The sequence below is a fragment of the Emydura macquarii genome, unplaced genomic scaffold (assembly GCF_026122565.2).
Source record: "Emydura macquarii macquarii isolate MOO-44397 ecotype Brisbane River unplaced genomic scaffold, CSIRO-AGI_Emac_v2 contig_2636, whole genome shotgun sequence".
Lineage (NCBI taxonomy): Eukaryota > Metazoa > Chordata > Testudines > Chelidae > Emydura > Emydura macquarii.
This window is the reverse complement of record NW_027132773.1, coordinates 987,660-1,011,049: the sequence shown is the minus strand read 5'-3', so window position 1 is coordinate 1,011,049 and position 23,390 is coordinate 987,660. Positions and strand designations below refer to the sequence as shown.

At 40.8% G+C, this 23,390-nt stretch overlaps 1 protein-coding gene across 2 annotated transcripts in view; it reads left to right on the top strand.

Moving 5' to 3' along the window:
* The window catches only part of TRHDE (thyrotropin releasing hormone degrading enzyme), a 288,144-nt gene that overhangs the window by 96,670 nt on the left and 168,084 nt on the right, over positions 1-23,390 (top strand). The gene's annotated exons all lie outside the window — the stretch shown is intronic.

Here is a 23,390-nt window from a genome sequence, read left to right as displayed (position 1 = left end):
AGAGAATCCACAATTTACACTAGTTTAAGTCTACAAGTGTCCTGTGCCCACGCTGCAGAGGAAGGCAAAAAAACCCAGGGTCTCTGCCAATCTGATCCAGGGGAAAATTCCTTTCCGACCCCAAATATGGTGGTCCATTGGACCCTGAGCATTTCTGTAAGACCTAACAGCCAGACACCTGGGAAAGAATTCTCTAGTAACTCAGAGCCCTCCCCATTTAGTGTCCCATCACTGGCCATTGGAGATATTTGCCACTAGCAGTTGCAGATCAATTAAATGCCATTGTGGGCAGCCTCATCATACCATCCCCTACATACATTTATCAAGCTCAGTCTTGAAGACAGTTAGGTATTTTGCCCCCACTGCTCCCCTTGGAAGGCTGTTCCAGAACTTGGTTGGAAACCTTCACCTAATTTCAAGCTTCAACGTGTTGATGGCCAGTTTATATCCTTTTGTTCTTGTGTCAATATTGTTGCTTAACTTCAATAGCTCCACTCCCCTGTGGTATTTATCCCTTTCATATATTTATAGAGAGCAATCATATCTCCCCTGAGCCTTTATTTGGTTAGGCTAGACAAGCCAAGCTCTTTGAATCTCCTCTCATAAGGTAGATTTTCCATTCCTTGGATCATTCTAGTCACGTTTCTCTGCACCCTCTTCCAGTTTGAATTCATCTTTCTTAAATATGAGAGACCAGAACTGCACACAGTATTCCAGATGGGGTCTCACTAGTACCTTGTATAATGGTACTAACAGTTCCATATCTCTGTTGGAAATACCTTGCCTGATGCATCCTGAAATTGCTTTAGGCTTTTTCATGACCACATGATATTGGTGGCACATAGACATCCTGTGATCAACCAATACACTTAGGTCTTTCTCCTCCTTTGTCAATCCAACTAAGTCCCCATCTTATAGCAAATATTCTTGTTTTTAGTCACCAAGTGCATGACCTTGCACTCTGCACTATTAAATTTTATCCCATTTACATTACTCCAGTTTTCAAGGTCACCTGGATCTTCTTGTATGATATTCCGGTCCTCCTCCATACTGGCAATACCGCTCAACTTTGTGTCATCTTCAAATTTTATTAGCACAGTTGCACTTTTAATAAAAACGTTAAGTGAGGTAGATCCCAAAACTGATCCCTGAGGAACTCCACTAGTGACCGCCCTCCAGCCTGACAATTCACTTTTCAGTATGACCTGTTGTAGTCTCCTTTTTAACCAGTTCCTTACCCACCTTTCAATTCTCATATTAATCCCCATCTTCTCCGATTTTACAAATAATTTCCCATGTGGAACAGTATCAAATGCCTTATTGAAATCCAATGTAGATTAGATCTAGATTTTATATTTTATCCCAATTACCTTTATGTCCTTAATTACTTTCTCTTAATTTTTTTCTAAGACTTTGAATTCAATTCAGGTCAAACTAACCGGCCTTTTTTTCCTTTCTTGAATAGATATTGTTTTCGCAATTCTCCAATCCTAGGGTGCGACTCCTAAGTTTACAGATTCATTAAAAATACTTGCTATTGGGCTTGCAATTTCATGTGCCAGTTCCTTTAATATTCTTGAATGGAGATTATCCAGGCCCCCCGATTTAGTCCCATTAAGCTGTTTGAGTTTGACTTCCACCTCTGAGGTGGTGATTTGTACTTCCATATCCTCATTTCCATTAGACACCCTGCACTACCCCTAAGATCCTCATTACCTTTATTAAAAACTGAGGAAAGTATTTGTATAGATGTTGGGCCATGGCTACATTATCTTTACTCTCCACCCCATCCTCAGCGCCTAACGGTCCCAATTCTTCTTTCCTTGTTTTCTTTTTATTTATATGGATATAGAACCTTTTATTATTGGTTTTAATTTTCTTTGCAAGGTCCAACTCTGCTTGGCTTTTAGCAGTTCTCACTTTTTCTGTACACTTTCTGACCTCCATGTGGTAGGTTTCTTTGGCGGATCTCTCCCATCTTCCATTCCTTGTAGGCTCTCTGTTTTCTCTTAATAAGTAGTTTGATATGCTTACTCATCCAGCTTGGTCTGCAACCCTTCTCTACAATTTTTTCCCCTTTGCTTGGGATGCGGGCTTCAGATAGTTTCTGCAACTTTGATTTAAAGTAATTCCAAGCCTCCTCCACATTCCAATCTTTGAGTTCTTCTGTCTAGTCCACTTTCCTAATAATTCCCTTAATTTATTTTATGTTTGGCCTTTTAAATCAAGCACCCTAGATGCAGAACAATTTTTGTTTATCCTTCCATTTCATTTAAACTGATTTAGCTCATGATCACTTAAACCAAGGTTATCCTCTACAACCAGTTCTTCTATGAGGTCTTCAATACTCACCAATACCAAATTTAAAATGGCATCAGTGACTATTTGGTGAAGAAATCTGTCAAATATCACATTCAGGAAAATCTGGGTGCTACTGTTATTAATAGCACTTGTCCTCCAATCTATATCCGGGAAGTTAAAATCTCCCATAATCACACAATTCCCAGTAGTGTTTATATCATTAAAAACATTAAAAAGGTCTCTATCCATATCGGATCTTGGGGGGTCTGTAGCATACTCCAAGCACTATCCCAGGGGAGCCTCTAGCTGCTTTCTTCCCCAAAGTGACTTTGACTCAAACAGACTCTGTCTTTTCCATTCCTTTACTTCTAATTTCTTTAGAGTCTACCTCATCATTAATATACCATGCAACTCCACCACCTTTACCTTTATTTCTGTATTTCCTGAACAGCACATACCTTCAGTACCTGTACTCCAGTCATGACTACCATTACACCATGTTTCTGTTATTCCTATAATATTTGGTTTCACTTCCTGCACCAGTAGTTCTAGTTTCTCCATTTTGTTACCCAGGCTCCTTGTGTCAGTGTACAGACATCTTAATTGTATCTGCTTGGCTTTGACCAGATTCTTCACCCGATTAGGTACAGTCATTCCACTGCCAGTATCTTCCTGACTGTTAGTGTCATTGGTATTGGCATTATCTTTCCTCTTAATGTCCATTCTCCTACCAACTGCTGTTCCTTTCTCCATTGCTGTATTCTCTCTTTCTTGATTTCTCCCCCGGTCAATATTAGAATCAGGTGTAGAGTTTACATGAGCATCTCTCCCAAATTCTTAGTTTAAAGCTTTTAAGAAGTTGCACCAAGCTCCATCTCAGAACTCTATTACCTTCCCTACTCAGGTGGAGTCTATCCTATGAGAATAGACCTCTGTCCATGAATACCACCCAGTGACTGAACATCTCAAACTCTTCTTTATAGCACCACTGCCTGGGCCATCTGTTGATCATCATAATGTTGTTTTGCCTTCGTTCTCCTTGTCTAGGGACAGATAGAATCCCACTGAAGATCACCTGAGCTTCCATTTCTTTAAGTGTCTTCCTCAGCCTGGCATAGTCTCCCTTGATATGTTCCAGTGAGAATCTAGCAATATTATTGTTCCCATGTGAAGAATAGCCAAGACATTTAACTTTCTGGCTTTGTAGCAATGTCTGTCTCACCCTTATTCATTTTAACTTTTTAATGTTCAAACTCTAAAATGTGTGTTTTAATCAGTCCAGAAATTCATGTTAACATATTTATATATACATATCTTTATAAAGGAGGATTTAGTTGGGTTTGGTCCTGCCTTGAACAGGGGGTTGGACTTGATGACCTGGTGAGGTCCCTTCCAACCCTAATATTCTATGATTCTATGATAATCAGTGGAGTCTTTCCTGCTCCAGTTAGGATCCTCTCCAGCATCAGGTGCACATCCCATAACTTAGTTTCTGGGAGCGCACCCTTCTGTTCTCCGGTTCAGCTCTGGTTACAGGCCTGTCTGTTCTTCTTGGTAGGGAGTCACCAAACATATAAACCTGCTTCTTCCTGGTGTTGGTGTGATTCTCTGGCTTTCCTCCTGTTCTTTCTGGCTGCAAGTCCTCTTATCTTTTGTTCTCTCTTGCAATCTTCTGTGACTCATCCTCTATCCTCCTGAGGCTTCACTTCAAATTCTGAAAATTTTCACTTTACATTTTTTCATGGATGGTGTGTAGCCTATAGCAAAGTTTTACATTGTGCATATTTGAGGTGATTCAGTTTAGCTGTTTTGAGACTCTAGTAAAATAAATTCCTAATGCTCTTTTTTCCAGACTTTATCTCAAAAATATTTTGACCTGGGGGGAGGACACACAGTTTTAGTAAGGAGTTTAGTCACATTGAGTTTGCTGGAAAAAATTAAGAAAAATCACAGCTTTCCCTTTAGCGACCATCATTAGCAGTGTTCTTATGCAGAATCCCCAGCCACCAGCAGTCAGAGCTCTTAACTTCTGGCATCTTTACTCTCTCCTGTGCCCAAGGGAATAGACACCCATGACATCCTCGGTCCCTTAACACAACTGCCTCTGGCTTCAGTAGTTATGCATGCAACAACACCAAGAGAAACTGTCAAAACTAGAAATGAAACTGTGAGCTCTTTGAGGTCAAGGACCAGATTTTATCTGTAATGTTAGGCACCATGCACATTGTAGGACTTCCTGTTAAATTATAAATAATTATAATAATGTAGCATAATGCCAGAGACCAATTTCCATATATTTTGCTCCAAAGAATATTTGCGATTGCAGCATTCCATCCCACAACTGCTGAGCACAGCGTAGATAAGAGGGAGGTGTCAACAGAAGCTGTGTTTATTATTATAGGAGTTGCATAATGCTGTTTGTTTCCTCATGGGATTAACCAACACTACATGAAATGGGATTTAGGCAAATACTTAGTTGCATTTGTCTCTGTGTTAGTTAAATTAGTCACTCGGAACAGAAACTGTGTCATGTGACTTGAGTAACTAACACCGCAAGTCGATTTAAAATAGGCTTTTTTGTGATTTTACATTTGTGAAACTTGAATGTGTAGATGTTCCTGGAAAGTGAATACAAAAGGGTAATAAATATGGTCAAAGAGATACTTTGGAGTCTGAATGAATATTCTGAGCAGAGGGTGTAGTATGCACTACTTTTTGAAGAGAGTCGGCTCTCTTATCAGATTAGGGAGGGATGAGGCTATTTGCCATTTGGAAGGCTAGTATCCTTTCCAGTCCTTTTTGTCCCAAACAAGGTCGGGCACAGTTTGGCCCTTAGGTTTTATTAACATTTGAAAATGAGTGAACAATTAATGCATGTCATTTTTAACACTTCTATTCCTTGACAGCTTCTTATAGACTAATTCTAGCATTGGCACTTGTTGAAGACTAAAATAATACTTTTTATTTTTGTATTTATTTGTATATTCAAATGCTACTTCTGTTTTATACATTTTAAAATTAAAAAGGAAATGAGCAGCTATCACGGTTCCTAGAAGTGTCATGTTAATATAAATAATGGGCATAATTTGGGCCACTTTTCAAAACATAATGAATTAGTTTTAATTGAAGACTGCTTTATAGTTGTGAATAAACAAAAGCTTGAACATCATTAATGACAATCACTTGGTCACCTCAGATTCTGTGCCTTTTACCTATGGATTTATTGATACAGAATTAGAATGAAAAATTATGGAGCAGTGCCTGTGATGTTAGCATCCCTAGATAAACCACCATCCTGCTATTTCCAAAATATTCCCTTCCTGTACCACAGAAATAGTGGTACTGGAGTTGGATTCACCCCAAGGAAGAAAAGGAGTGGTACTGCCAAGGGAACGTAACTTTACATCTGGAAACTGTGCTGTCAGAGGCTCCTGAAAAGCTAAATCAGCGCATCTTCTGTGCACCTGCCTTAGTCTCTTCCACCCTCACTGGCTCCATTTGCTTTCTTGGATATGCCAGCCAACACTCACTCTGCCAGCAGTTTGGTACTTGTGGGCAGCTTGTGATTCCATTCTAGGCAGACTTTCCTTTTCAGGGCCCTGCAGTCTGGGTTCTGTTGGCCCACATTATGAAGTGCTTTCAGCATGTGCGGTATTTTACAACACTAGACTGGGCCAAACGAGTCCCGGACATGAAGAGCTTCTGTTAAAGGCTCAGTTGGATACCAAAGGAATACGAGGCAATACAAGACATGCACAGGTGTGTAGCTGGAATTCTTCACAGATGAGCCTTAAGTCATTTTTTGAAAAAGCTCAGGAAGGAGCTTTGGTGCAAAATGATTTGGGAGACTTGTTATTAATAGTTGTATTAATAAACTCGTACATAATATAGCACCATAGCTTGGCAGGGATTATTAAACAATGTAGTCCCTGCCCTCGAAGCTGTACAATTGAAATTAAACAATCCTAGAACATGCAGCACACAGTGGATGAAGAAGGAAAGGAAAAAGGAGAAGGATTAAAACACATTAATAATGGCCACATTTTTCAAAAATAGGAGATATGAAGATTCTAGAAGGTGAAGAGAAGCTTGAATTTTCTGTAGAAGAAATGGGGATGCCATTGCAAAGATTGAGGAGGTGGAGAAACATGCTCCCATAATTATGATCTCCACGATGCTGATTGTACTGATTTGAGTCACATCACTGTTCCAGTCAGCTGTCTCTTTCAATCTGCGCTGATTTTTTTAGAAACTTCCATTTTGGGGAGCAGTATCTCTAGCAATGACACCCTCTGCCATGGTGGAAGGAACCTGCTGTGGGTAGGTAGTGGCACCGGTAGTAAAACACTGGGAATCAGAGTCACCAGAGTTTTGGGGAAAGTTCCTGGCACTTTTTTCAATAATTACAAAATACGGTTATTTTAAAAATAATCCATGCATCTGCATTGAAAACGGAATGAACTGGATATTTATAATCAAGTGAAACTAACCCATCAAATTGTCTATTAGGCACATTACTTAATTAATATGAAATTATGATGAAACTTCTGGGGCAAAAGATAAGATATATATCTAGTACACTAATACCAAATGGATGGATATATTTAAGAGGAGCTTAAAGAGGCAGGAAAATAGAGATGCTGGGGATTGCTCTTCCTTTGTATGATGCCTCTGAAGGTTTCCAGTAGTTATTTCAGTTGCTGGAGGCTTTGAAAAGATAAGTCCTAACGATGTTTCTTCTTTTACACTCTCTCAGGAACAGTCTTCCTCTCACTTAAATTCCTGTGTTGTCATCGCAACACTGAATCATTTGTAAATGAAAGGGCAATTCATTGTATAGCCTATATCCACTTCAGGAAACAACATTGTCTGTTGATAAATCCATGTTTCTTTTCTGCCCTTGGGCTGACTGGCTAGTTGTACTGAAGCCCCTAGTGATTTGTACCTCAGAATAAGTGGAGTCCATCACTATTGTAACACCAGCAAGGTGACATCAAACCGTATGTCCAGGATACAGGAGACAACAGGAGGTGCGCTGAGCGGCTAATGTAGAGTACACTACCATATTTATCTTCCTTGAGAAAGATGTAATGTAATTCTTTCAAATAGCTACTGAAGCTTTGAAGAAGGATACATGGGGGGAAAGTTGCACTGGAATAACCACCAAGAACAAGTTACAGTTGCGACTTTTCATTCTGGATAGCTAGAGGGGGTTCAGCATCTTTGAAGGTATTAAATAAAAACAGCTCTGTTTGTTTTAAATCCACCAGAAATGCAAACAGGAAAAAAAATGTAAATGTTTGGACAAATATAAAAGAACAAAATTGGTTGTAAACATAAAATATTTTCAAGCGTCTCAGTGGGAATCAAAACAATAGCAGGCAAAACCAAACCAAACCAAACCATCTTCCTATAAAAATACTGCAAAGTGGCCTTTAAATAAGAAATGCAAGGAAATACAGGGGCAGTTCTTTCATGGGTATAAATGGTCATTTCTCCATTGAAATGTGTGCACTATTAAGTTTGGATTGTTCTAGATTTTTAATCAAAATGTAGTGCAGTACCACATCAAAGGCCTTAAAAAAAGTCAAAATATATTACAATTTTCTGTCATCTGTCTGTGCGGGAAGATGGACAGGAGACATTAGATGTGGTTTAAATGGGCTGCAACTTTATTCTGAAATGTCAGGGACTATCTGGTAGAAAAAAGTGTATAGTGCAGGTAATTCCATAATCATTTACATATACCTGGGAGGAGGTTGCTCTCAGCCCTCCCCCTTTACCCATCCTGATCCCCAGCCAATCCGCTGCTGGACCTCACTACTTCTCCCCAGAGCCAGATTTCCAATAAGGCACAGTAGGCATGTACCTAGGGGCACGGGCATTGTAGGAGAACCTAAACAGTGGTGGATTACCACACGGGCCAACAGGGCCTGTGCGCAGGGGCCTCAGCCAATTTGGGGGCCCCGGTCAGTTTGGGGGCTCACATGAGCATCGGAACTCTGGCCCCACTCCCTGCTCCACCTTCTCTCTCCTGGAGTCTTGCTCCTCCTCTTTCCCTTGAGTCCTTGTCGTCTGGCCAGGTTGGAAGCCAGAACCCAGGGATAAACATATTCGCCCCAGCCCCTCTCCCCTCATCCCGCCCTGGGTGGAGCTGGCCTAGCCAGCCCCTCTCTCCTGTCGCCCCCCCTGCCCCACATGGAAAACACAAAGGTCAGCTGTAGGCAGGGGAGTGCTGAAGATGCTGTGCCCAAGGGCACATAAGGGGTAAATCTGCCTCTGCCCCTTCCTCTCAAATGAGGTTTAAGAGAAAGCTATAAAGGAGGGATGCGGGATTGGCTCCCTGCCATACCAGTCATAGGAGCCACAAGCCCCTGCTGTTTCCACTCCTTTAAAGAATATCTTCTTTAAATCCTTTACAAGTCAATTTTATCTGATCACTGTATCCTTTCCCTATGGAGTATCTGCATTGGACAGCCGCCTCATACTCACATAATGAGTTGTGACATCATGGCCTAACCCCAATTTCATGTTCACCCCAACTAAGTCACTAACCTGCTGTGGGGAAGGTGGCCCTCCCTCCCTCAGCTCTCTTTGGCCAATTTGGCAGTGAGGGAAAAAATTCCTTCCCAGCCCCCTAAGAAAGGAGTGGCTAGCGTAATGCCCACTGCAGAGCACGACAAGACCTGGTATTTAACTACATCCACGGGTGGAAAAGTGGGTCCAACTAAAACGGCATTTCCTGCACTGGTGTAGACCTAAAGAGTCTCCCTTCTCTTCCAGACATCTGGGGGTGGGTGAGCATCCTCACACTGACATTGTCTGAAGCTGCCACAGCGTATCATTCTGTGTAACTAACCCTTAAAGGGGTGTCACGCCACTTTTCTTATATGCCAGAAAACAGCTCCTACTGCTTAGTGTGTAGTTACGTCATTACCTTTATCAACAAAACTTGAAATCTCATCAAAAAAAGATAGTAAGTTAGTTTGACAGGATCTGTTTTCCATAACCCCATATTGATTGACATTAATTATATTACCCTCCTTTAATGCTTTATTAATCAAGTTGCATAATAGCCACTCCATTATTTTGCCCAGGATCAATGTTAAGCTGCAGGTCTATAATTACCTGGGTCATTCCACTGACCCTTTTTGAATATTGGCAGAACCTTTGCTTTCTTTCAGTTTTCTGAAACCTCCCAAGTGCCCCAAGCCTTATTGAAAATCAATGTTAATGGTTCAAGGTGCTTATCAACAGTTCTTTTAAAACTCTTGGCTGCAAGTTATCTGGACCTGCTGATTTAAAAATGTCTAACTTCATTTGGTAGTTGCCGTTTAATATCCTCCCAAGTTACTATTAGAATAGAAGGTGTTTCACTATTGTCACATTAAATGAATAGATCTGTTTTTTCATCCAAAAATATAGAGCAGAAATATTTATTGAATGCTACTACAGAAAAGGTACCAGTACCATCTGCCTGGGGGAGCTGGGGGGAGTCCTGTCATCCCCGCCTTCTGTCCCGCTGCACTCTGATTGTCCCTGCCCCTGGCTCTCACTCTGGGGACCAACCCCCTGTCTGCCCTGTTGTGTCCTGATTGCCCCTTGCTCCAGAGACTGACCCCACCCCGACTCTGGTCCCTCACTCTGGGGACTAACCACCCTCCGTCTGCCCCTCTGTGCCCCAATTGGGCAGGCAGACTAGGTCTACTTCAGCTCCTCCTAGCCCAGCTCTGCAGGCAGCAGGTGAGTCCAGGACAGGGAGCAAGCAATGGGGGGTTGGAGGGGAGAGTGAGCGACTGAGGGAGGGGGAGAGAAGTGATCAGGGGTCGGGTCTGGGGGAAGAGGCAGGACTGGGGCAGGGTCTGAGGGAAGAGGTGGGACAGGGGCTGGGCCTCGGGGGACAGTGACAGGGCAGTGGTGTCTGGTTTTCAGCCATTAAAAAGTTGGCAACCCTAATTACAACACTGACCAGCACCTGGAGAAGCATATTATAGGGGAATAAACTGTCTTTAAATATATTTTGTAAACAATTGCATGACAGAAGGGTTGGGAATGCATATAGGCCTTAAGGAAGTAGTCGTTTCTGCAGACACTCTGCCCTGCCTCTAAGACCCCTACCTAAAAGATGGGCTGCCAGCTTTTAACTTGAATTTCCTGCTCATACTTTCAGGCTGAGGGGTGCAGGAGAGAAGCATAACTTAGCATGTTCTCCACTCAAATGTTGTTGATGCAGCAAAATCTTTCACTGAAATGTTGCAAAAATTGAAATGAACAGAATTTGCTGCTTTATAAAGAATAATGAAGCAAGGTGGGTATGAAAGAAAATCTAATAGATGTGTTTTAAAGTAAAAAAGACTTCACAAAGTGTAAACTAATAAAAAGGGGAACTATATTATTTTAATGTAAATTCTCTATAGGTTATAAATGAGGAGGTTTGTGATCTTAACTTTATGATTCTTTAATAAAATTAGAAAATTTAAATTTACCACACAGAGAATAAAATGCTACTTGGAGAAACCATTCTGATATCTGTTCAATTAGGAGAGATTTTATATGTATTCGGAGCACACAGTGGGCTACTATGAGATAAGACATTTGTCTTCATGAGTTTGGAATGCCGTTATATAACATGGGACACAGCCATGAGTGCATTGCGGCAAGCAATACTTTACAGAGTGAAGAGAAATGCCATATTTTAATCTAATGTATTGGACGTTATGTGCTATTCATTTAAAAAAAAAAGATGGGTAGACTGGTTTTCTGCTTGTGCTGTTCCTGGTGATGCTGGCTTTTTCTGCCTAATCACCTCCATTGCACTTCACTTAATTCAACTTTATGGTGCTCTGTGGCAACTTCAGATTCACTTCTCCTCTGTCCTTGTCTCCTCCTCTTTCAACACGTAAGTCATGCCTGCTCGGTGTGGCACTATGTCTTTGTCTAGTGGTAGCCAGGGCCCCTACCTGAATGGGAAACACGGTACACTTTACCGGGACCTGGGGAGCAGCCCAGGCTGCATCCCCCATTATCATGAGGAAATAATTTTTCATGGCTCATGAGATTGTATGTATGGGATGAGAGATTGTGGTGTGGGAGGGGGCTTGTGTCACAAGTTTGTACAGGGCCTGAAAAAATTATGGTTGGGCCCTGGTGGTAGCTAGGCCAGCTAGAGATTGATGAGCCTGCTACCACCTTGACTTGACAGAGAAGTGTCTTTTGGCTCAGGCAGTAGGGGCTCTTGCACTAAGACCAAGAGGTCCCAGCTTTGATTCCTGCTGGCAGTGCCTTACCGAGGAGCGTCAGTGTTACAAGTGTGATCTCTTGTCTTCCTCTGTGTGAGGGGTGCGCGCATGATCCCCTGACTGTCTCCCCCTGCCTGTTGTGTTGCCTATTTTGTCCTGAAAGGAGTTTGCCCAACTATTCGGGGAGAGAGCAAAAGGTCTTGGATACACCATGGAGGCCTCCTACATGGTAGGGACTTTTCCCACTGTGAGGAACACCTACTGCTGCCGCAGAGAGGTTTGCCCCCTCTGCAAATCGGAGCCCTAATTGCCTCGCTGCACTCAAGAAGCTTCAGGCCTGTAATGCCTCATCAAGGTACAGGGATTCCTCCACATTATGAAGCCCACTAGTGTGGAATAAACTGGACTCGTGAATCTAGGGAAATCCACCCTGGGGTTTGCGTTACTTGTGGGTTGTATGGTGGTACTGATGGACCCACTCTGAATTCATCTTCCTCTTCCCTTTATATCCTTCCTGTATATTTCCCCTTGCAAATAAAGTGTCCTTTGATTGTTGGTTCATCCATTACGGAGGTGTCAGAAGAGTACATGTACAAGGTATCAGGCTAGTCATAGGGGTGAGAACCGGGTTAGTACAGTTGAGACCGCATAGAGAGGTATGGTAGGGTTCCCGATTCCCTTGAACAGTCAGGTGGAGGTACCACCAGTTAATAGCTAAAACATGTTATTTTATTTAATGTACGAGGTTGTTGAAACCACTGCAACTAAAGCACTGTGACATCAGGTAAAGGCTCCTGTTGATGATTAGCTGCCCTTAGGGGTATGGCGACCCGTAAAACTCCCTCACAAACATTTTGCAATGTTCCTCTGGTCTTCCATTGTTTCCCTGATTCTCCTGGCTTTTCCTGTAGTGCTCTGAGCTGCTCATGTAGCTTTAAAGTTCTCTTTCCCACACCTTTGATATATACATGGCTCTCCAATACTACTTTGGCTGGTACAGCTGCTCCCCCCACTAATCCTGAAGTCACTTGCACTGTTCTCCCACTGGCCTCTGGTGCTCCTGTGACATTCGCTGCTCCCCTACTGGCTCTGTAAGGCTCATCTAACAGGTAGAATGTTTGAAGTCTTCAAATATCTAGCTAATAACTCAGAAATGACTGAAATAACATGTTGTTGCATCATATTGCGCACCGTCCACTTGATACTTCAACCCTTACAGTTGAGCAGTGGAAATGATAGGATTTTTCAAAGGGATTTATCTTTCACTCTGTTAGATAAGTAGAGGAATGGGGCTGAGGAACTGCAGAGGTGTTGTGACAAGATATCCCAAAACAAGTGAAAATGAATCCTGTATTTAAAATTAAGCCGCCCAGAGACTCTTCCTGCAGCACCCCCCTTCTCTCTCTTTTTTACGAGGTGCTGTCCCCCACTTGTATATCTGTGTCTTTGGCAATGTTTCCTCAGTTTCTAAGGCCTCACTTATCAGCTGGCCCAGCCAAATTTTTTATCTCCCTGTCTTAGTCTTGTCTCTGATTGCCTGGCAGTGTTTCTCATTTACTTCAACCATGTCTCTCAAACCCTCTGGCAACATTTTTCAGTTTCTCATGCCACATTTCTCATACTCTGTGCTGATATCTTTCAGTCTGTCTGCAATGAATCTTAATTTATTCGGCTGTAACCCAGTCTCCCTCTTGCCTGTTTCTCTTAGCTCCTCTATATTGTCTTCCTCTGGTCTTCCAGTCACCTCTCCCAGTTCTCCCGCTGTCACTGAATTTGGTGAAGCACAAGTACTGAAACCGCAACCGAGACACAGAACATAACTTTCTTTTATACAGTTTGAGGTTTCCTCCATATTGTTCAAAGTAAGTTCTGATAAATATATTCACACTAGCAGAAAATTTTATTTGGAACAATAAGATTCATCTGGTCACATGCAGTCTAAACCTTTGGGATGTTTTGTTAGGTGTCTTATTTTAGAATATTTCTATTTAATTTCCAAACATACATTTCATATATTAGGTAATCCAAAGATAGCTATGCAAAACTGTGAATTGTTCAGCCTCCATTGATTAGGTAAAGTGGTATCATAAGTAAACTGATACAGAAAACACTTAAGAATCTTACACTGAGAGAGCTATTAAGGTACAGAAATATCAGAAGTTGACTGTCTCTCTGTGAATACCATATGCTTCTCTGAGTACAATATGCTCATGTCAAATGTTTATTTGTCAGAAAGGCTAGCTCACATTATATTAGAAGTTGAAGCCAAACTTTATGTCAGTTGTGAAATCCTCACTCAGGCAAAATTCACCCTGATGCCTGTGGGGTTTATCCCGGAATAAGATCTGAGATTGCTTTGTTTCCACCCCCTGCTATTATGTAGAGGTGACTAGAACTGTGGAGAAGGCAGTGGTTAAGCCATGTGGCAGACAAAATGGGAAGTTTATTCCTGTGGTCCAGTGGCTTTTCCCCCTTCTGTAAAACATCAGGCCCATCAGTCATGTGGAAGAGGGAACTGGGGGCGGGGGAGAGCTTCGTGGAAGGGACTGTACCACCCTAAACATTACTTTCACACTCCTGAACTGTGTAAGTTCTACGTGATAATAGCAGAAAGTAGATTTTTCTTGGCGATTCCTGAACTCCTACTGTATTCTTTGAGACTTCTCACTGGCTGGCGAGGCGGAGAGCACAGAGAGGTCTCTCACTATATGGCTCTCCGGGATCAGTATTCTTGGGACTCAGGTATCTCCAGCTCTGAGCTTTAGTTTTTGTTTCTGCTCCGTGCCTGATCCATACTCCAGCCAGTCCTGTTAACCAGTTTTGGGGGTATGTGTGGACTCTGCCACAAGTTTTTTGATTTTGAACAATTTCCATCCTCATGCTTTTGTACAAGAGGGGAGCTTATAGTCCCCAGTAAGGATTTAATGATTGAGCCTTGCATTATTAAATTGCAGATTGTATTTATTTGCAATTCAGAGTTAAATTTACATTCTGTTACGTCTCAGGAAAATATTTAGAGTTTGTTTTAAAGACAAAACATATTTTAATAATATAATCTGTTTAAATCCCATAAATATCGCAAAAAGAATCAACAGGAGAGCATGTTTTTATTAATGTTTCTGTTTCTTACTATTGCCCTAGATTATCATTACTTCCTTTGAACTTCCATCAAGACATCAAACAAAGGTTAATTTAGGAGTTAGAGTAATCAAAGTAGGACTTAAAAATATCTCATGAGAGAGATTCAATATTAAGTAAATTTGTTTCAAGATGGTGCAGTCTTATTTTTCATTGTCAACTAGAAATGCCTAGAAGAGAGATGACAGTGGAGGAATATGTCCACCTCCCACACAAACCCATTGACCTCCTGAGTCCAGTGTAAATGACTGGCTGTAACGTTACTTTCTCCCTAGCTGGGATATTTTGACATGTCAGAAATCGGTTTCTTTAGACAATGGTATGAGTAATGGACATGAATCTTGCCCTCTCATCACTCCAGCTCACCCTCTCCACTGTACTGATAGTAATTGATAATATTTTATCCCAAAACTAACATAAATAAGGTAACTCTGGACATAAAATATTTCCAGAAGAAAATGTTCATGTGTTCTTTGTTATAATACAAATGCGTTTATATCATATATCATAGATGTATCAATTTATTTTACCTCATTCTTATAGTTCTTAAATAATATGGCTATCTGGTGTTTTCTATGAAAGCTTTGTTCCTTCAGTTTGTTGTGGAAATTTGGCAATGTCATGAACGTGATCATTTTCTTTATAGCAGTATTCATAATGGAAGTGTTCAGCAATCAGTTACGTGTTGTTTTGAGCTATAGAATCCTCATGCTCTATTAACTATGGTGTTAGGAAAATGGCTGTTGGCAATTTTCCATCATGTCAATGCTTTTAGTATTTACGTTAGAAACTGCATTTTATGAAGGCTACAGAAATCTCCTTTTTCAAATATTTGGGAATAAGAGTGTACTTCTTCTTTTGATATGTCTTACACATTGTAGCAGATGCACATTATGTACTAGTACTGTAACTTGGAATTGCAAAAGTCTAGGTTCAGTTCAGTCTCTGCCTCAGTGTTTATTCTGTCTGTGTGTCATTCTGTGATCTAATGTACACTGAAGAAGGGTATTTAGAACCTAAGTAGTGGAATTCAAGGCAGAAACCACTATAATATCCTTCCTCACTAGAAACTTTGGGTAAGGTACTTTTTCTTACTCACTCTTACACAGCAATTCATAATATATGAATTCAGATATTGTTTAAAATAATCAATACAACCAAGATGATACATATTTCAGCTTTAATGGGACATTGCATTAATTTTTCAATTCAACATTGAGTGATTTTATGCTCTTTGAAATGGTAAAGCTGTGATCTATGGACATGGGTTATAAAAACCTAAAGTAATTTCATAATATGCATGTCAGGTACTAAATCAATGGGTTGCTGTTTTATTTTCTTAAATTGTATACTGGCTTTCACTAAATGTGAAGGCTCAGTAGTCTGAAATGGTATCATGGTTTCTCTTTCCAATTACTACTTATTTTTTACTTATTTTTCTTCTGATAGTTTTTTTTCCTCCATCATTTTTTTCTCTTGGGAACTTAAACATTCACATTGCATTAAGCATCTGCTGTTTATATCAAAAGCTCTCTGAAAACTCTGCCATTGTTTATGCCAGTTAATGTTAGGTAATACTTTGTACTGCAATAAGAAGCAATAAAAAAATCAACAATAAACTGCTGTGTGTTAGTGATTTTTCCTCAGGGTCTACAGCAAGCCATTTGATTTTCACTGAACTAATGGCAGTTATAGACTCAGACCCTAATACTAGCTCAATAAACTTACGTCCATGTATCCTTTTAATGCGTATCTTATGTATAGAAGGATGTTGCTAGTGTAGTCACTCAGATGATATGGTGATGGGTGGAAAAATAAGAATCTGGATAGATAGAAGTATAACTCAAAGAGACACCAAATAATATGATTATTCTCTGGGATGAATTTGGCTGAAGATCCATTTGAATGCTTAGAGTATTTCAAGTAAAGGCACCAGGAGTCCCTTAAAATAGCGGCCTAAATTTTCAAAAGTGATTAATAATTTTGGGTACCTCAATTTTTAGGTGCCCAGCTTGAGACACCTTAAAGGGCCCAGGTTTTCAGAAAGTAGCCATTCAGTAGTTTTGGAAAATAGGCCTCTTTGAGGGGGTGTCTCAAGTTTGACACCCAAACTCATTAGTCCCTTCTGAAAATGCAAGCTAGTTTGTGCTATTCTTTTTAATTCCATTTAAAAAAATATTAGAAGTGCTTTTCTGCTGCAGTGTTGAAGTAGGGTGGATTGATTTTTAAATCAAGGCGATTTAAATCACCAAGTGAAAAGCCTTGATTTAAATAATCGATTTTAATAAACTTTTCCATTTGTACTTGTTAGCTTCTAAAGAAAGATGCATTTTGATTGGTTCATATAACCATTAAAACATGTTGATTTACCGCTAAATAGAGCCTTTATACTAGATTTGATATACTTAACCAAGCTACTATAACTGGATACATGTATTTAAGTAACTATATAGATTCTTGTTAATTCACATTCTTATTAATTGTACATTTTTAGTATGTTATAAAATGGTGAATGATATATTGTTTATTTACTAGATAATTAACTTTTTCCTCATATTTCTGTCAAGCTGCTTTAAGATGGTAACTGGAATTAAATTAAACGCACACAACAACATATAAAAGGTATTTTTCTTAAATATACGTTTAATACAGTGTATGATCTATTGGGCCATATTTATAAAGCTTGAGCTCAAAAGTTAGATTTTTTTCCTCCCTCATTCTTTCTTTATATAGAAAAATAGCCTTTAGCTCAAAGTTTTTGATAGTGGCTAATAGATTCAGCATATGTATTTTGTATTTAAACCTTTTAAGAGATACGTTTAGGCTTTAACATATTTTGTATTAAATTTTCATTTTATTTGAAACAAGTTTATTTTTAAAAAAGAAAAATAGATTTTAATTTATATAATCAAAAAACCCAATTTAAATAAAAACAATCTGATTTTTATTTTTTTAAATTGATTTTTCTCTATCCTGTGTTAGTCAGTTGGAGTCCTTCTGTTGTCTTCAGAGGGTTATTAAGGAGGCTCTGGTTGTTTAGAAGAAAGGGGACACCTGATGAACTATATATTTGTTAAACAAACACCTGTCAGGGATGGTCTAGATCACTGGTTCTCAACCTATTTACCATTGTGGGCCACTTATGCAGCTCTCTATATGTTATGTGGGCTGCATCCACACAATATATATACTAATTGTATGGCCCTGAGGATGTCACATGGGCCACAGTTGTGTGCTGATTGGGCTATAAGTGGCCCGTGGGTTGAGAACCACTGCTCTAGATAATACTAAGTCCTGCCTTGAGTGCAGGGGACTGGACTAGAAGACCTCTCAAGGTCCCTTCCAGTCCTATGATTCTATAAAACAAAAAGTTTGCCTGTTCATAGAAGTAAACAAACTGAAACAGCATTATTAGAAGTAAACAAAGTGAAAAAGTAGAGAGAAATAATTTTTATAACTTCTTGCTGTAGTCATCTTAAATATTGTAACTTGCAGTGGGCACAACACTTTCAGCCCTATTTTCAGCTCTTTCAGTTCACTTTCAGAACTATGGCTTTTTCTAGTTGATGGTGTCCTTTTAAGTGTATGTGGATCATTAAAAGGTATTCTGGCATAGAGAAGCATCCTCCACCAGTTATCAGTACAAGGGAATGGTTCAGATTAATGGGAATGGAGTGGCAGAAAAGTCTCAAGCAAAGTGAACCCTTGCTGTAAACATTTTTTTTTGACAACAGCCATCACATAAAACATTACAAGAAGCTTTGAACAAAGAATTAAGAAAGTTGTTGATTTCAATGCGCGCAGTTGGTAAAGGGCAAAGCTATACTTGGGGTTTCATATATCATAAATAGAACAAATTGTTTTTAGTCCCCTTTTCTCTTAATCAGTCATAACTACTGTGAGAAAAGTGCAATAGATGCTATCAGCAAATCTCTGAAACTGTAATGCTGAAGAAGGCTCCTCCAGAAAAATTAATGAAAACAAGATTAACTCAAAACATTTTTGGAGAGTGGGATTTTTCTAGCAAAATTTTGAATTTCAAGGAAAACATCTGGAGAATAAATATATGTGCTATATACCTGATGTTGTGGAAGAAGACCAGTTTGTGACTAAGACAAGGGGTACACTGGTGAAGAATTAATCTCTGTGAACATATGATATCTGTGCTATTACAAAGGTCAGTGAGATATAGAATGATTTGCTAATATATGGTGGTCATAGAAGTTAAAGTTATGTGAGAGCAATTTTACTTTTTATACCCAACTGTTCCAAGATTTCAAAGAAGTTTGAGGAAAGATTTGCTGGTTTGGGGGGTTAAGTTTTTACTTGCTATCAATTATGGCTGTTTTCCAAAGTTCATAGTCTTTCAGTTCAAGTCCAGTTAACATAGTATGAACATTCCAACAAGCAATGATTAATTCAGAGCCAGGAAAGAAAAAGTTGGAAGGGAGCTTTTTTTGCCGACCTTTTCTAGGGCCTTCCCCTAACTGGGACAAGCAGGCCACCCCTGAATAGGGTTACTTGAACATCTGAGCAGCTGCTGACCCCTGGGTCCTTCCCCACCAGGACGAGCAACCATTGAGCACGGACCTTCGACATGTACGCCTAGGTAAAACAAAGAAGGAAGGGGTTTCCATAGGCCCTCCATCTTCTCTCTCAGCATGAACTACAGAACTCCAGTGGCAAGATGATTGATATAGCCCTACTGCAGTTTCTAGCCGGAACACCACTCCAAATTAAAGGAAACACTCACCTTATTTTGTCCGCAACTGTACTTTTTCTAAATGGGTGTGACTCCAATAGGGTGGGTACTGTTGGTCAACAAGATTCTGGCTCATCTGCTTTTATGGGTACATTTCCTTTACCCAAGGGGTTCCACTACCCCACCCTCACGAGCTTCCCAAAGGAAGACAGGTTCATTGACCGGCACTTGTCACTCGCCATTGTGTTGCTGGCTGCACTGTCTAAGCATCCAGTGGTGAATCCCAGAGGGACCAGCCAGACAAGAATGTCCTTGTAGGAACAGATTCGCTGTTCTTGGTGATTTGCCCGGGTGGGTAAGGACTGGGAGCACTGGGGACACATCATTGGCCAACACAGCACAAAGAGCCTTAATGAAAATGGCCATCATGTCCTTGAGTTTTGCGCCTCTTGTGAGATGATAGTCTCGAATATCTATTTTGCTGACAACAGCAAGGTAACATGGAGGCACCCTGATACTGGCATCAGCTTGACCTCATCCTGATTCGTCGCAGAAACATTTGCGATGTACTGAATGCTCGATCAATGCACAGCGCTGATTGCAACACTGACCATGCCCTTGTCAGGGCCAAGTTACAATTATATTTTAAAAAGATCCATTATGCAAAGCCAAAAGGAACTTCACATCAACATTACTAACATGAAGGACTCTGAGACTTGTGCAAAGTTTCAACATGCGCTTTAGCGTGCTTCACCTTGATTCCCCTGATTCTGACACCTTGTGGGACAATTTTAAGACTATTAAGACACTGGCTACTGCCAAGGATGTCTTTGGAACAAAAAGGAAAAAGCAACCTGACTGATTCACACCATCTGAACATCTGCTGCTCCCACTCATAGAAAAGAAAAAGCAAGCTCACCTAACTTTACTTCAGCAACAAGCTAAGTCCAGACCTCTTACGTTCAAAGAGGCTTAGGCTGTGGTCCAGAGAGCCACTAAAGAATGTGCCCAGAAGTACCGGTAAGACCTGTGCAAGATGATTCAGATCTGCTTTGAAAGAGGGGCCTTTGTGCTACCTATGATGGAATCAAAGAGGCACTTGGTCCAATTTATACAAAAGACTAAACCTGAAAGTGAAAGATGGTACCGTCCTGACTGACAGGCAAGAACAACTTGACAGATGGACTGATCATTACAAAGAACTCTACTCAAAGGATGGCATTATCTGTGACACTGCCTTAGCTGCCATTCCTCAGCGTCTAACAATACAGGAGCTGGACCAAATACCAACTCTTGAAGATGAAGAGAAAGCTATCAACAAGACTATGCCTGGGGGTTCAGAGCTGCACGCTCCATGACTGACATGTCCTTCACAGTGCAATTGTTGCTATAAAAAAGCCGCGTACAAAAGGCACCTCTCTGTGTAGCATCGGTTGACCTTCAAAAGGCCTTTGACACCCTTAGCAGGAAAGGCATATACAAGATCCTGATAAAATTGGCTGTGCACAGAAGTGCTCTCCCTATGTAAAAAGTTACATGAGGGAATGAAGAAAACTGTCCAGTATGAAAATGAAAAATCGCCTGTGATTAGCATTGATACTGGCATGAAGCAAGACTGCGTCTTGGCACTTACTGGCTTTGGCATCTTCTTCTCTATTCTTTTTAAGTACGTTTTCTGAAACAATCAATCTGGAGTACTAATTGAATCAAGGATGGAGAGCAGCTTGTTTAACATCGGGTGATTTCAGAGCAAAAGCATGTCACCCAACTCATTACTCTGGATCTGCTCTTCACAGATGCTGCTGCATTCATCTCTAATTCACCTGATGAATTGCAGATGATGATGAATAAGTTTTTTGAGATGTGTATCAAGTTCAGCATAGTAATCAGTATTAAGAAAACAGTTGTCATGTCACAGGGCCCTAACATCCTACCTCAAGTCTAAATCAGTAATGAAGCTCTGGACAAGGTGGATCACTTCTGCTATCTTGGCTCAAATTTAACTTGATCACTTAGCCTTGATACAGAACTTGATGCGAGAATCAGCAATGCCTCTGTCATTTTTGGCAAACTTACCTCATGTCTGGAACAACAAGGTGCTAACCCTGAATACAAAGGTGTCTGTTTATAAGGCTTGTGTCCTCAGTACCCCTCTTTACAGCTTTGAAAGCTGGGTCATGTACTCCAAGCAGGAGCAGAGATTTAACAGCTTCCATCTTCACTGTCTCGGAAAAATCCTTGGAGTCACTTGGGACCAACAGATCACTAACAACAAGATCCTTGAGAGATCGGGCCTACAGTCTGTGCAGACTATACTGGATGCTTGCAGGCTTTGCTGGTTGGGGCACGTGGAGTGCATGCCTCAAGATAGTCTGCTGAATGGTGTGCTCTATGGCCAACTCAAGAACTACCTGTGATGCAGAGGAAGGCCAAAGCTCCGATACACTGATAAGCAAAGTCTCAAGAAATTCAACATTCCCATTGAGAACTGGGAGAGCGCTGCCCACAACCACTCAGTCTGGAGAAGCTGGGTGAAGGCTGGTACAGTCATTGAGGAGAGTCATCAGAGAGCCAGGCTGAGGCGTGTAGGTGAGCGAAGAAGCAGAGTGTGCTCCAACCTCCATCTAGCGAGTTGACCTATAGCCACTGTGGGAAGGTCTGCCGCTCACGCGCTGGGCTCTTCTTCCACACTACTGCCATGCACCATTGACTGACTCACTTTGTTGTGTTTCCTTTCATCTGTCAAGTTGTTGGATGGCCATATCATCCTCCAACTCACTGGCAATTTGGGGCTGGTTTATGCCTCCAAACTACTAGTCCATTTTTCTTCCTGTGGCCAAAAATCAGTGCTCTCTGCCTTACATTAAACATATGGCTAGAATGAGGACAAGTACTGACTGGAGAATTCTCATGTATTGAACAAAGAAATAACTGGTCTCTTGCTCAGTGCTTGGCTTACTACTCTGGGTGTATGTTTCAGAAGTGAACGGAGGTGTTATGGTTTTGGAATGGGCTGTATCAGTGATCTCTCAATTTCCGTGGGCACTTCTTTCAAGTGAAAAACCAAGCCTGCACTTCACTCAGAAAGGAATCCAATGATTCACCCCACTTTTGACTGGTTCAGCAGGTTACAGCACCCTCAGTTTCCCAACCGTATTACCTCCAACAGGTCTAATTGGATATGGACCCCAGCCGGTAAAGGCAGTGACAGAGAACAGCCTCTTCAAAACAGAATCTGATTGATTTATCCATAGAAAAAGCACAAGCAGAGATAAAAGAGTTAAACATAACAAAAGCCCTAATGCATCTTATATCACCTCAAACTTATCTTTTCCTTGTCATTTTAAGTAGATTCTGTTTGACCCCACTGCCATTGAGGCTGGGCACTCTCTCCTACAACTGTTGCCTCTCTGACAGTCTGACCCATTGTCAGTGTTTGTCCCTCTCAGGACACAGTGTGTCTTTTATCCCTTTCAGATGTCCTGTGTTTGAAAGTTCCAACCTGAAGCTTTGCTGAGGTTTTAAGGAGGTTTCCTGAACCTAGTCAAGCTAATGTATATGTTTCTCCAGAGGGGGTAGGAGATCATCCAGTGGGGGTTTCCGGTATTGTCCATCAGCTCCAAGCATTGGTATCTTTCTATAGCCATTGTTTTGAGTTCGTACAGGATTTAACCCTTAGCTACTTTTCAGCCAGTTATCCAGTAAACATCAAATCCACAGAGAGATATATAATATTAATAAAAATATATACAAGTATCTCCAATGATCTTTACACTGGATAAACAATGTCTCATGGGGGAAAAGGGAAGCCAATGGTTTCATCGGGCCTCACTGGGTCACAGCTGAGGATACCAGGTTCAGGACAATCTGCTGAGAAATGGGGCAGACCAAGGTGGTTATCTTTCCATACGAAGCCAATAACAAAAGTAAATTTCTGTCTCACCACACTGGTTAACAAGAAGTCAGAAATGCTATCTCCTTAGGTATCCCAGCCCTTGTTTCACCAGACA